The 12,884-nt window shown below is 41.6% G+C and overlaps 1 pseudogene; it reads right to left on the bottom strand.

The window, feature by feature from the left end:
* Positions 1–10,345: 10,345 nt before the first annotated feature.
* On the bottom strand, positions 10,346–10,464 carry LOC145413874 (5S ribosomal RNA; annotated as a pseudogene).
* Positions 10,465–12,884: the final 2,420 nt, after the last annotated feature.

Raw genomic sequence — 12,884 nt, 5'->3', positions numbered from 1 at the left:
ACTCTAACGTACGGAAGTGAAGCTTGGACGTTGTTGGAAGGACACAAGTCAAGAGTGAGAGCCGTGGAAATGAGTTATTTAAGAGGAGCCTGTGGAGTCACATGGAGAGACAGGCTGACGAATGAGGATATAAAGGAGCGTTGTGGTGTTGATGTGGATGTGATAGGAAGCGTTATGAGGAACACACTGAGGTGGTTTGGCCATGTGGAGAGGATGGAGGGTGAAAGACTGACGAAGAGAGTGTATGTGAGTGAGGTGGAGGGGGAAAGAGGGAGGGGGAGGCCGAGGATGAGATGGAGAGATGGGGTGGAGAGGTATATGAGAGAGGGGGGTGTGAGTTGGGAGCAGGGGAGTGAAATGGCGGGGGACAGGGCGACTTGGAGGCGATTTGTTTGTGGCCACCCCAAACGGGATTGAGGCGTCTGGCAATAGATAGATAGATAGACGATCGATTCGCTGTCGTAACATACATCCGTATAATCGAAAGATATCTGAACAGCGAAAATAAACTACGATTGTGCAACTGTACGTTAACACAGAAGAGCGTTTGGATGAAAGTGTTTTATTTATTTATTTTTTTCAGAGTAGCTAGTATTTTCACTGTATTTCATTCCCTACATTTATGCGATCCCCATATTGTTGCTTAGGCGTATGGTTGTTTGATTTATTCCTAAAGGAAGAAGAGGAGAACTGTATTCTTTCCTGCAAAAACAAATATAACCTACGGCAAATTTCTTCTAGATTTTTCTTATTTTAATGAGAAGAGACATGGGAAAACTTCGCGCATTCCTTTCCTTGTCCTTCCTGCGAAACCCATATCGCAGCAACAGCGGGGAATTGATCGTTAAGTTAGTGCTCTGCTCTTGTGGCTACCGCAAAGCACAGCATAACACAGGGGTATTGCGGCAGGGAGTTGATCGGTAAGTTAATGCTCTGCTCTTGTGGCTACCGCAATGAACAACACAACATAGGTTTATGACATCTGTTATCAGATATTATCGTTTGTATTTTTGTTCTTTTTACGTTTTCCCTACCACGGACTCGCTTGGTTATATAATTCAGGCCAAATACGGACTGTTTTATTCAGATGAGGAGAATTCGAGCACACCAATGGTTACTGGAGACAGTTTCCAACCCTTTGACTAAGAAAATTTACCTTATTGATGAAAATCGTATTTTGGTAGTCTGAGTAAAATAACTTAACCCTTTAAATCCCATGATATACTCTTCATTTTATTTTTGCTATCTCGAAACGATTATATTCACCATACGAGACTTTTGTGGAACTGGCGGGGGTTGGACATAATCAGACTACTGCAGATGAACAAAATTTTCAATAAAATTGCCCGGTGGTAGTCCGAATGAAGTAAGATGTCCTCGTACTAAGGGGGTTCTGCGCCTCAAGAACGCGGAAGAGTTAATGAACCATGACCGATTTCACTTTCACTACTGATAATACGTCTCGAGGTAACAAGAGTCGATGCAAACTTTGAGGTAAAGTGGTATAAAGGTCACTACACCCAAAGCATGGTGTCATACACAGGCGCTAATAACATCCATCCATCCATCCATCACCCAATTCTACGTTGCCCACTGAGGAGCGTAGGAGCCCGGGACTAAGCAGATTGGTCATGACATTTAAGACGAGAGTGACCAGCCTCAGTCATCCCTGTGTGGCATTACGTGAGCAATAAACCACAACCATCCCTTGGATATAAACCTTCACCGGCTCAATCCGATTGGAGCACCTTAATTACCCACTAAACCACCAGGTTCCATAATTTGGTTATATGGTTACCACTCACCGTAGTAAATGGTTTCCTGGTGTGCAGGAAACCATCTGGCTTGTCACTCAGTGTAGAGTCACCCACAGGCAGAAGGAGGAGGAAAGAATGAAGGAAAGAAAGACAGAAGAGGGAGTGTAAAGTTGCCCGTAGGCAGAAGGACGAGGAAAGAATGAAGGAAAGACAGAGAGAAGAGGATGGGAGGAAGGATGGAAGAGAGGAAAGGGCAGACACCTGAGAGCAGCATTACATCGAATGAATGGATGGTGAACGTCCTCACCAACCACTAACACCATAAATTATCTAGTGCAATAAAGGAAGGTCTCGTGTATTACGGGAATGGTTCAATCTGCTGGTGCGAGGAGGGATGACATGTTGACTGTCCCATTGCATAACTGTTTACGAATTACCCTTGCAATCGATGCTCATGAAAAAAAAAAAGAAGTAAATACTGTAAAGTCTGAAAAGGATTATGGATTTTACAAAATGAAGGTGAAGGGCAAATATCGGTAATACTGACTGAGTCATCCAGCAACACGCGCTAATTTGTCAGCTAAGAGACAAAGAGCTAAGGGATATATGAAGAACCCCATGTATTCACTATCTCCTGCTATTTTTTTTTTTTTTTTTTTTTTTTGAAGGAAGCGCCTGCATTTAAAAACACCAACAAACTGAATCATATAGTCTAAAAACAACAATGCATAATCGACATCTACCAGCGCCTAGTAATTCATATCTGCGAATCTATTTATACAGCAGTGAAAGAGAAAATACCTTAACACGATTTTTTTTTTTTCCCCGATACTGGTCATACTTACAATTATGATCTTTTCTTTCTTAGCTCGATTCTGGCCATAGTTACAAATACAGCAACTGTTAATACGATAATATCACCTTAAAAAGCTGCACAGCCTTAGGGGAATAAAACACCGATAACCAAAATCAGGGTGAGAAACAGAAGATGATTACCTGACAAGCAGACAAAAATTATAGGCATTCTGGAAACCCGTGAATAATCAGAGGCAAGTTTGTTTTTTATTCAGGTTAGCGAAACCAGAAAATTTCTTGAACAGTTTCACCAGGGCACTCGAAAGGCCTTAATCCCTTCAGTGCGATGACATCTTTCTCATTTTGTTCTTGCTATATCCAGACGATTTTGTTGAGCACAGGAGAGACTTTTCAAAATGGAAAGGTTAGATATAGCCTACATTAACCTGATCACTGAGAGGCTACATTAAACAATTCAGTGCAAGAGGCCTTTCCTGATCCTCCAGTTCAATGCAATTATCTGGATGAAGCAAGAATATTCTAACTTAACTATGAGTCTTTTATACTAACTTGGCCTAAAAAAAATCCATCGCCCCAACACAGCTGAATAACAGTAGAAAATTATACTAGGCTAATCCTGAGGAAATGCTATGGTAAGGTTGTAGAACCCCAGTATTGTCTTCTTCATCCACTGAGCTATATGAAAAACGGACGAAAATCTGCAAGTTAAGGTGAGGAGTATAATACGTCAGCAGACAGGCCACAACCTCTAGTACAATGACCCCCAGCACAGACCACTGGCTCTGACGTAACACCGACCACGCCGTCCTTACTCAAACGCTGCGCTACCTTGACCTACCTCCTCTACTACGGGTGGATGGAGGGAGGAGGAAGAGGAGAAATGGTGGAGGGAGGAGAGTGAGGAGAAATAATGAGGGGAGGAGGGAGAGGAGAAACAGTGGAGAGAGGGGAGAGTCAGGAAATGGTGGAGGAAAATGGGAGGGAAGGAGGAGGGCAGGAGAGGAATATCTGTGGTGTAGGGGAGAGAAACGGGTAAAAGAGAATTATTCGTGGTAGGTGAAGGTGAAGCGGGTGCTACTGTACTTGAGGAGACAGGCTGGGGTGAGAATGAGAGAGGAGAAATATTCATGGTGGAGGGCGAGAGAAGGATAGCTATGGTATCGGAGGGGAGTGTTAAATATGTATGAGAGAGAGAGAGAGAGAGAGAGAGAGAGAGAGAGAGAGAGAGAGAGAGAGAGAGAGAGAGAGAGAGAGAGAGAGAACGTGCATCCTTGATTGCGTTCATGCGTGAGTGCAAGGGGAGAGAAGGGACAAGAAGACAGGAGGGTAAAACAGGGGTGACTACACTATACGTGACTGGCTTTGTTATGTCACGTCTGCGGAGAAATATAACTCATTCAGTGTGTAATTCTGCCACAGAGCATGCCAGTACAAAACATGGATATCAGAACGAAAAAGACAAGGGTACCACTAAACGTTTATAACTCCTCACTCGTTTACAACCTGGTACGTATGTTCTCCCCTCCCCTCACTCTCGCTCTTTTCCTCTATGTCTTGCCGACGGTGATGTAAACAAGTGTACAGATAATGATACCGCTGTACATGCTTATATATAATATACGAGCTATATTCTGCGTGTTTAATATACCATAAGTTACCTCTGATAACTAGTATTTGTGTTGTGTACAGCAGGTGACTCACAGAGATAAGGTGCAGCCATCCTGTATAAAAGGACAGGAGGTGCTCAAGACCACTCAGTACCTTTGTGACAGTCTTGCCTGCTTGGCCGCCAGTCTGTCCTCGCTCTGGTTCAGAACAAACTTGTTGGCTGAACAAACAGGCCTATAATCTAAACGCTGTTACGAGTCTGATGTAGTGTGGTTGGTGAACGGAACATTATTGGTACACAAACATTTACTGAGGCCATCACAGACCAGTTTGCAGTTTTGTATCGTCAATGTATAAAAACTTGAGTGAGTTAGGTACTGGCAAATTAACACCTGTCACATCCAGAGTGAAACGGAAGAAAGATCCACCTTAGAGGGCACAACGAAACGGCCCTTCTAAGGCTGTAAGAACTTCGATCTTGGAAACAAACGCTGGATCACTTCGGTGCTTCCCGCCAAAACCGGAGGTCGAGATGGCTCGAAAAATTGGAAGAGTGAGAAGGAGAACCGTGCTGGATATAGGCAATGGAGGCGATGGAAGGGTGCACATGGCCGGGGGTCGCCGCTGCCCAGCCTGCGCCGCCAATTTAACACGCTACCACCACAACCCCACTGCCGCCAGCACCAACACTGACCCTGCAGTCTCTCCTGCCACAACTTCAAATTCTGCTACCATTGCCTTGGACAACGATGATGATTCTTCTGACGCAATAGGTCCTGGCCGCGACGCCTGTGTTATTCTTGGTCCAGACATCACCACCGGCAACTCCATTAATAATTTTTCCCAGCACTCAACTCATCTGATGGTCGACGTGTTTACTTCAGTTATCCAGAATCTCAGTACTGACTATGCAATCTCTGAAGCCTCCATGACCAGTCCAGGAACCAATCACTCTCCCACTTTTAGGAATATCAATGTGAACTCTCCTTTAATCGCTATCAATTCCACGAATGCTGTTGATGGTTATAGAATCAGAGTCGATGGTGACCGCGCAATCAGTCACAGTATCTTCAGTGTGGGCTCTCCTCCCCGCGCCAACAGTTCAACCATCGCCTCTGAAGTCTCTCGAACCACGTCCCTTGACGACGTCTCGAGAACCATGACTGTTGCTGAGGTTGGACTGAACGTCATTCTGGCCTTCAACCTCGTCGGCAGCACTAGTCTTATGTGAATCATCCAGGTCAGTCTTGTAAGCATAGAATCTCAGTCTATCTTTTTGGTAAAACATATTGACATATAAAGAGAGTTTGTTCACATAAATATAAAGACTTACACATAATTATCACAATTTTTAACATCCTACTAATCAGTACTTAATTTCGAACTTAACACATTGTTGCAAGCGTGTGTTATCGTATTTCAGCCATGACACAGAATACTGGCTTTCAGTTTGAAAGACATGCATGTTTCGTGGAGTTTCGTTACTCAGTTCTCAGTATCATCTCATTAATTAAATCTCATGAAATTAGTGTGCTCTATATGCAATAGCCAGCCCTCACTGCACCCCCCCCCCTGGAAACCCTCCCGCGTTCCCCTTGGGGGTTCATGAACCCCAGATTGAGAACCTCTGGTCTAGAGTGAGTTAGTATTACGGTCATCAGTATAATTTCACAGGCTGATTATGAAACTGCTGATGCAGTCAACCTGAAATGTGTATGGCAAAACACACACACACACACACACACACACACACACAAAGAACCACTGAGTACGGTGAATGACTTTTTCAACAACTGTCTGTCGTTTCAGTGGACGGCGTGGCTGCGTGGAGACAGCGGATGCCGTGCGGCAGACAGCTTGGCGACACAGCATTACGCAACCCTGTGTATGTGTAGATAACGAGTGTGAACGTGTGTATAGAGTGTGTACGTGCAAGGCCAATGAATATTTAGTTTCATGCGGTGTGTACGTGACTGAGATAATGAATATGAAAGCATAATGTGTATATAGTACATGACACTGTGATAGTATATGATGACACTTGAAGTGAATCTGTAAACACATGCGGATATGTGTTCATAACTGATGGCGAATATGTCGGTAAAGCAAGATGTGTACGTGACAAATAACACGTCCAGGTCGATGAGGACATGTGTTCATAACTGATGGTGAATATGTCGGAAAAGTAAGATGTGTACGTGACAGATAAGACGTTCAGATCGATGACGTCTGTGAGAGGTTAATTTGACCAGACAATCTGATTCATCGTAGGAGACAATCCTTGGACCGAAGGAGTCAACAAAATTGTCAAGACGTTTACAACAGAAGCAGTGAGTGGATTGAGACAGTGTCCTCTGCCGCTCAGGTTTACTGTAGATTACGAAATGTAATTTGATACTTAATTATTTTACTGAATATTTCGAACGCCTGTAAAAGCAGGAAAAGGTAGATCTTGTTACAACACACACATATGCCAATCTGATCATGTAATCATCACTTCAGCCACCACTGCATTTTCATAAACATTCATGTAATTATTTTCTCATTATTCACTCAAAATTTATAATCACGTAACTTTTTTACTGTTTTTTTTTTACCTTGTTATGAATGAAACTGACACAGAAACAAAATGTGCTGATACTTCTAACGCTTGGTAATGCAATACTTGAGCATCATATCAAAATTGTAAACTAGTCTCTGTGTCTATATTTCAGACAAGAAGGATATGTAATAAAGTTGTCAGTATACACCTCCTTTACTGTATCCTTACTGTGTGTGTGTGCGGGGGGGGGGGATATCCTCTAACCTCTGATAACATTCACCTAACACAAACTACACACTGCATGCACCCAACCGAAATCTGATGCAGTAATGTAATAGTTTACGTTTCCTGACACTCATCTTCCAAGTCAGCGATCGGCTATCCTAACTTAAATACATAATCACCTAAGATTATCTCATCAACACACAGCACCGGCTAGATGAAGTGATTATACGGCAGAGACATGGGCTGCTGATCGGAAGGACACGAGATCGATCCCATGCTGGGGAAGAGTGCAGTCTGGAAGTGTGAAGTTCAGTAAAATAGTCGTAACTGATCTTGCACGCAATCCACCAACACTCCGACATGCCACAAAAACAACCCCGCCAATACCATGACACTGTTCTTGACTGAGACAACTCTAGCATGTATTCAGTATGGACGGTGAGTATAAGAGCCCAAGCACTGACATGAGAGGTATGTTCACCATCTGTTACGTGTAGGGGAACCGCTAGGCCTCAGGGAAGGGACTACCTAGTATAAAACCGAGTAGCATACATAAAGAAAAAAAAAATGTACTTTCTCTCACCTACTTAACTCAGATTTACCATCGACCAGCTCTATTAATAATTTCAGTCTGATAACATGGATTTCACTTTATTTAGTCCATTGTCAAGCGATTTCATTTAGCGAAAAGGAGATATATTCAAGGGACTGAAGAAGACTATATTTCACCTCTTCAGTTCATACTGTCTCCCCTAAGCTGAATGAAATCGTCTGGAGATAACAGCAATACAAAAAAATAATACTTCAGAAGACTGAAGGGGCCGTAAATGCCTGTAACTTTATATATCAGTGTTCACCTGGTCAAACCTAAATAAAACCACTCCTCACCTCACCTATTGTTCGTTCAACTTATCTTGGCAGAGATTTTCGACATTTTACAGCCAATTTCATTCAGATCAATGACAGAATAATAAAAAACTACGGTTCTTCATCTCCGTGTAGCACATTCTCACGACTCGCACACATCCAAACGTTTAACGACTTGCTTCAGCTCGCAAAAAAAGATGGAGGATGATGGTAATTTTAGGCTGATTTAAATTAAGTGAACATGGCTCAGTCCCCTATACAAACTTCACCTACGCAAAACCCACGGTTATCTTATCAAAATCCACTTGAGATATCAGTTTAACCTAACCCATACCGCAACCTCATCCTTTCACAGCCAATAATTTGGCTAACACTGATGCTAATTTTCCTACGTCAATCTTTACATAAATCTAAGCAAACCCAACACAGCCTAATCTAACCTAACCAGACCTTCACTCGATCCTTCCATAATCAATGTAAACGACTTCCTAACCTAACCTAACCAATGTAACCTAACCGAACCAAACCAACCTAACCTAACATAACGCAACCCTAACCTAAGTTAACCAGACCTGCATTCGGTCCTAGCATTATCATTACCTTAGTAAACATTCATTTGATTTGGTTAATGCAGTCCTAACATAATCCTGACCTACCTAACCGACGTTTACCTGACCCTATGAATCCGGTGACTTTTTGTATCAATTAACTAATTAATTAACATTAGTTTTGCTGCCTTCTGAACAAATTATTAATTATGGAAAAACCCTGCGTATAGAGAGGGCTGATGAAAGATAAATCTGATCTCTCTATTTTGAAGTCTCGCCCAAGCTGAGCACTATCCGTCTAGTGGTAACAATAATAAAATGAAGGGGAAAAAAAAGTCATCATCGTATGTGGACATCTCTTTCACCATTATATTTTAGCCACAGTTCCTTTAATCAAACTGTTCTTAACCACCTTCTCTCTGATTAACTTTACATTCTACCATCAGATGATTTGCTTTCGAGAGACTCTTCGAGCTGGTAGAGTTAAATAATAGCCTACACTACTCAAGGTGCGCCCTATGTTGAATATAATCGTTTAATGGTGGTAAGAGTACATCAAATAAAATTGTGATGTGACAAGGCATTAGGCTGTACTCCAGGAACCCACGGACCATGGGACATTAACCTTGCTTTCCCCTGTTAGCATTACGGTTACAGTGGAGTTCAAAGGGTCACCGGGGGTCAGTGTACCAGGGTAAATGCTGCTATCATGAACAAAAGTGCGCGCACGCACACACACACACACACACACACACACACACACACACACACACACACACACAAATTGCTAATAAACACAAATGAACACACTCTGATACACTACTCACAAATGCACCCTACATACACCTGATACAATTACAGTAAATAACTACTATGGTCGGAACTATGATAGCCTTGGGCATTATTACGCCCCAGACTCCACGGGGCTCCAATGAACTGCTTTCCAAGTTCAAAAATACAAATGCAATACAACACAGGATATAAGAAAACGCAAAGTTAGAAACGTGAAATTGTGAGGAGCAGACTGAAAATAACAAAGAAACCGTAATGAGTAACTGGGAGTGAGACAGAGGTACCAAATAATAAAAGGCAGAGAGGTCGATAGTTCCCAAGCTGTGATAAAATGTCCACGTGCATGGCCACCAAGTCTTCTTTCTGCTAAATTATACTTGATCATTCTTTCAAGGGAATAAATAGCAGCAACACAACCAGACATTTCTTAAAATTAAAATACCAATACTTAACACTTGTCTCAAGCTCAAGTGGCCAGATGGTTCTATGGTGACCAAAAGTCACAAACTATAATCAGTTTGCCCTTGACAGTGATGATACGCAATATTATATATATATATATATATATATATATATATATATATATATATATATACATATATATATATATATATATATACATATATATATACACATATATATATATATATATATATATATATATATATATATATATATATATATATATATATATATATAAACACACACAAGTGCTCAATACATGCACCTATTGTGATGTCTGGAAGTACTCTTATATATACCGAAAAAAACAAAAAAAAATCTGATGCTATATAAATTACCCGTACGTAAGTTATCAACAAACTAATCGATCGCTATCAGCCATCGTTTTAACCAAATATGATAACCATCTTATTAGTGGGCAGGTCGAGGCGTGTTGGACTGCGTCATGTAGTGGATCTTATCTAAGTTGTTTTAATTACTCGTCTTAACTGTGCTTGGGCTCAGAAGAGTAACTACGCACTGAAGGACACATCACTTCTTAACTCTTTATGGCCCTTATTCTGATCCTCCTAAACCCGATGACATGTATGTGTGTGTGTATATATTCATCATTCATTGCCAGACGCCATGTATCCCAAACGGGGTGGCCAAGGGCTTAGAGTTAATTGTTTTACAGGGAGGGGCACTAATCCTCCACCAACCCCACTCGACACGTGGGGAGAACGTTATGCCAACAGCATCTGGTGTTCCCAGGCGGTCACCCATCCAAGTACTAACCAGATCCAACGTTGCTTAACTTCGCTGATCGGACGGGAAGCGGTGTACTCAACGTGGCATATATATATATATATATATATAGTATGTAAAGTTGATCCTTGGAAACACCAAACGATTTTTATTCAACTTAAGAAGAGTGTTTAGTAGTCAAGGGGTTAATTAATTTCATATAGAAAACTTCCATTTCGAAAAGTGTCATCCAAACTATAAAAAAAATCATCTGGTGGTGTTAAATTAAATATAATGTAAAAAAGATCACTAGATGGATGATGTTCAGACAGAGACCTCGATGGAATATGCAACCCCCAAACTTTTTATCGTTACTGTATACAGTATTTTGAGAAACACATTACTGAATTAAAACGTGCTTGGTTCCTCTGCTTAGTTGTTGACTGCGATTTGTAACGTGGCATGCAGGGTAACTGCATTTGAAATGCACAGTTGTTCTACATGGCCACCATAAGTTAGGATCCTGCATATACTGTACGAGTACTGCCCCTGGTTTGTCTGTTATTCTCGTTGTATTCATCACAAATTGCCGACTGATTCCGAGAATGGTGTTAGGGTAGGCGCTGATAGCTTCTTAACATGTTTAGTCAAATCTGGTGATAACGCTCTCAACCCTAAGTTTAGCCACTTCAGAAATAAAAAGTGTGCCTAAACGAAGATAATGACCATCAGGGATGATTGTTTTTGGTATTGTTTTATTTTTAGTCCAGATGCCTGGGGTCGATGAATGCCGTTAGTTAATGGGCCACGGTTCAAATACTGTTTGATTGGAGGTTTTCTCTGTTCTGTAAATGCTACCAGGGACCTAAGGTGGACTTCTATGGCTTAAATGATCATGATCTCTGTAGAATATCCTCCGGATTTCTTATGCCCTGACCTTACAGTGTCCGAAACTGATATTCTGAGTTGCCTGCTACTATTGTTAGTCAATAAAACTAGAGCGAAATACGACAGAAGATACAGCAAAATGCCAATTTATGTGAAATGGTGAGAAGTGGGGTGGTGAGTAACAGGCAGAGGAAGGGGTATGAAGCGAAGAAGTTAAAGTGTAACTCGATTAGGAGACACAGAGTTTGGAATGAAGTAACAGTGGCAAATGGTGAGCAAGAAAAATGGTAAATAATGAGTCTCCATGCCACGCTCCTCCGCTATTAAGCAATCAGCATTCCTCATCACGCGTGCCGGGTCACCTCTTGACTTATCCACGTCATCATTTATCGAGTGGTGGCATGATGTCCACTGATACAGCTGAGGAACCTGACACACATCTTTTGTAGGTTCTGCACTGCTAAGTATCAGTTCTGGTGCCATGATTTAAGGGTAATCATCCATACTACAAACAGGTCTACGTATCTGCATCATTCTGGATAAGTTTTTCACAAAAGTGCTGAAATTCAGTGGAAGATACTAAAGAGACTTCACAGGTCTATCAAAAGTTATATACGAAATGTTACCTTATTAAAAAAGTATACCTATATGTAAAGGAGATATTAACTATTATTCAAAGTACTGTACTTAAGTATTAGAGTCCCTTTTCAGTCATTATATCTGAATGAGATGGAGCGATGAAGTGGAGGGGCATATGAGAGAGGGATGTGTGAGCTGGGAGCAGGGCAGTGAAATGGCAAGGGACAGGGCGACATGTATGCGATTTGTTTGTGGCCACCCCGTACGGGATTAAGGCGTCTGGAAATAGACAGATAGATGGATGGATATCTGAATGAAGCAGATCATGCCTGAAACTTTTTAGAGGCTGGCAAAATTGTCTATGGCAACAGAAACGTAAACGGGCACGAAAATTATCCAGACAAACGACATCACTCAAGGAACTGTCGTTGTGCTAAGTGCGCCATTTTCAAACCATCTGTGCAGTTCGAGTAGGGCTGCGCTGAATACCAAATGTGTTGTTAACTGCTTGGTAAGACACATGGTATGTCAGCTGCTCGTGCTTACAGTCTTTTCTTTCCTCTCAATGAATAATGCTTTAATTTAACCACTTCACTACAATGACGTATTTTGCAGTTTTCTTTGTATCTCTAGACAATTGCATTTAACTTAGGAGAGAATTTTTGAACTGGAGGGGTTGGATATATTCTTCGTTTAACCTCTTTACTACAAAAGATTTTCCTAAACATTAACAAAATCGTCTGGTGATGGCCTGATAAAAAAAAAAAAAAGTCATCGGATTCAATGAATAAAACCTTCACTACACCCACACTACCTAACCTTTAACACCCATCTTCATACCCCATCATCCGACGTGTAAAAACATCCCAACCGGTCCTCCTCCATGTGTCGCAGCCTCTATTACCTGATCATGCCCTCCCTGCCATCATTTCACCTTGCTAGCCCTAACTTACCCTTCTCTGTTACATGTTCTCGTCCTCACTAACTTTCTTAAATCTATCCCATCTTCTCGTCCTCCCTAACCTGCTTAAACTAACCCTACCTTCCAAATCATTCCATACCTTCCTAACTTGA

Source organism: Coenobita brevimanus, chromosome 97 (assembly GCF_032717465.1).
Source record: "Coenobita brevimanus isolate Jiangsu-jjx chromosome 97, ASM3271746v2, whole genome shotgun sequence".
NCBI lineage: Eukaryota > Metazoa > Arthropoda > Malacostraca > Decapoda > Coenobitidae > Coenobita > Coenobita brevimanus.
Note: the sequence above shows the minus strand (reverse complement) of the source record. Positions and strands in the feature narration are given on the sequence as shown.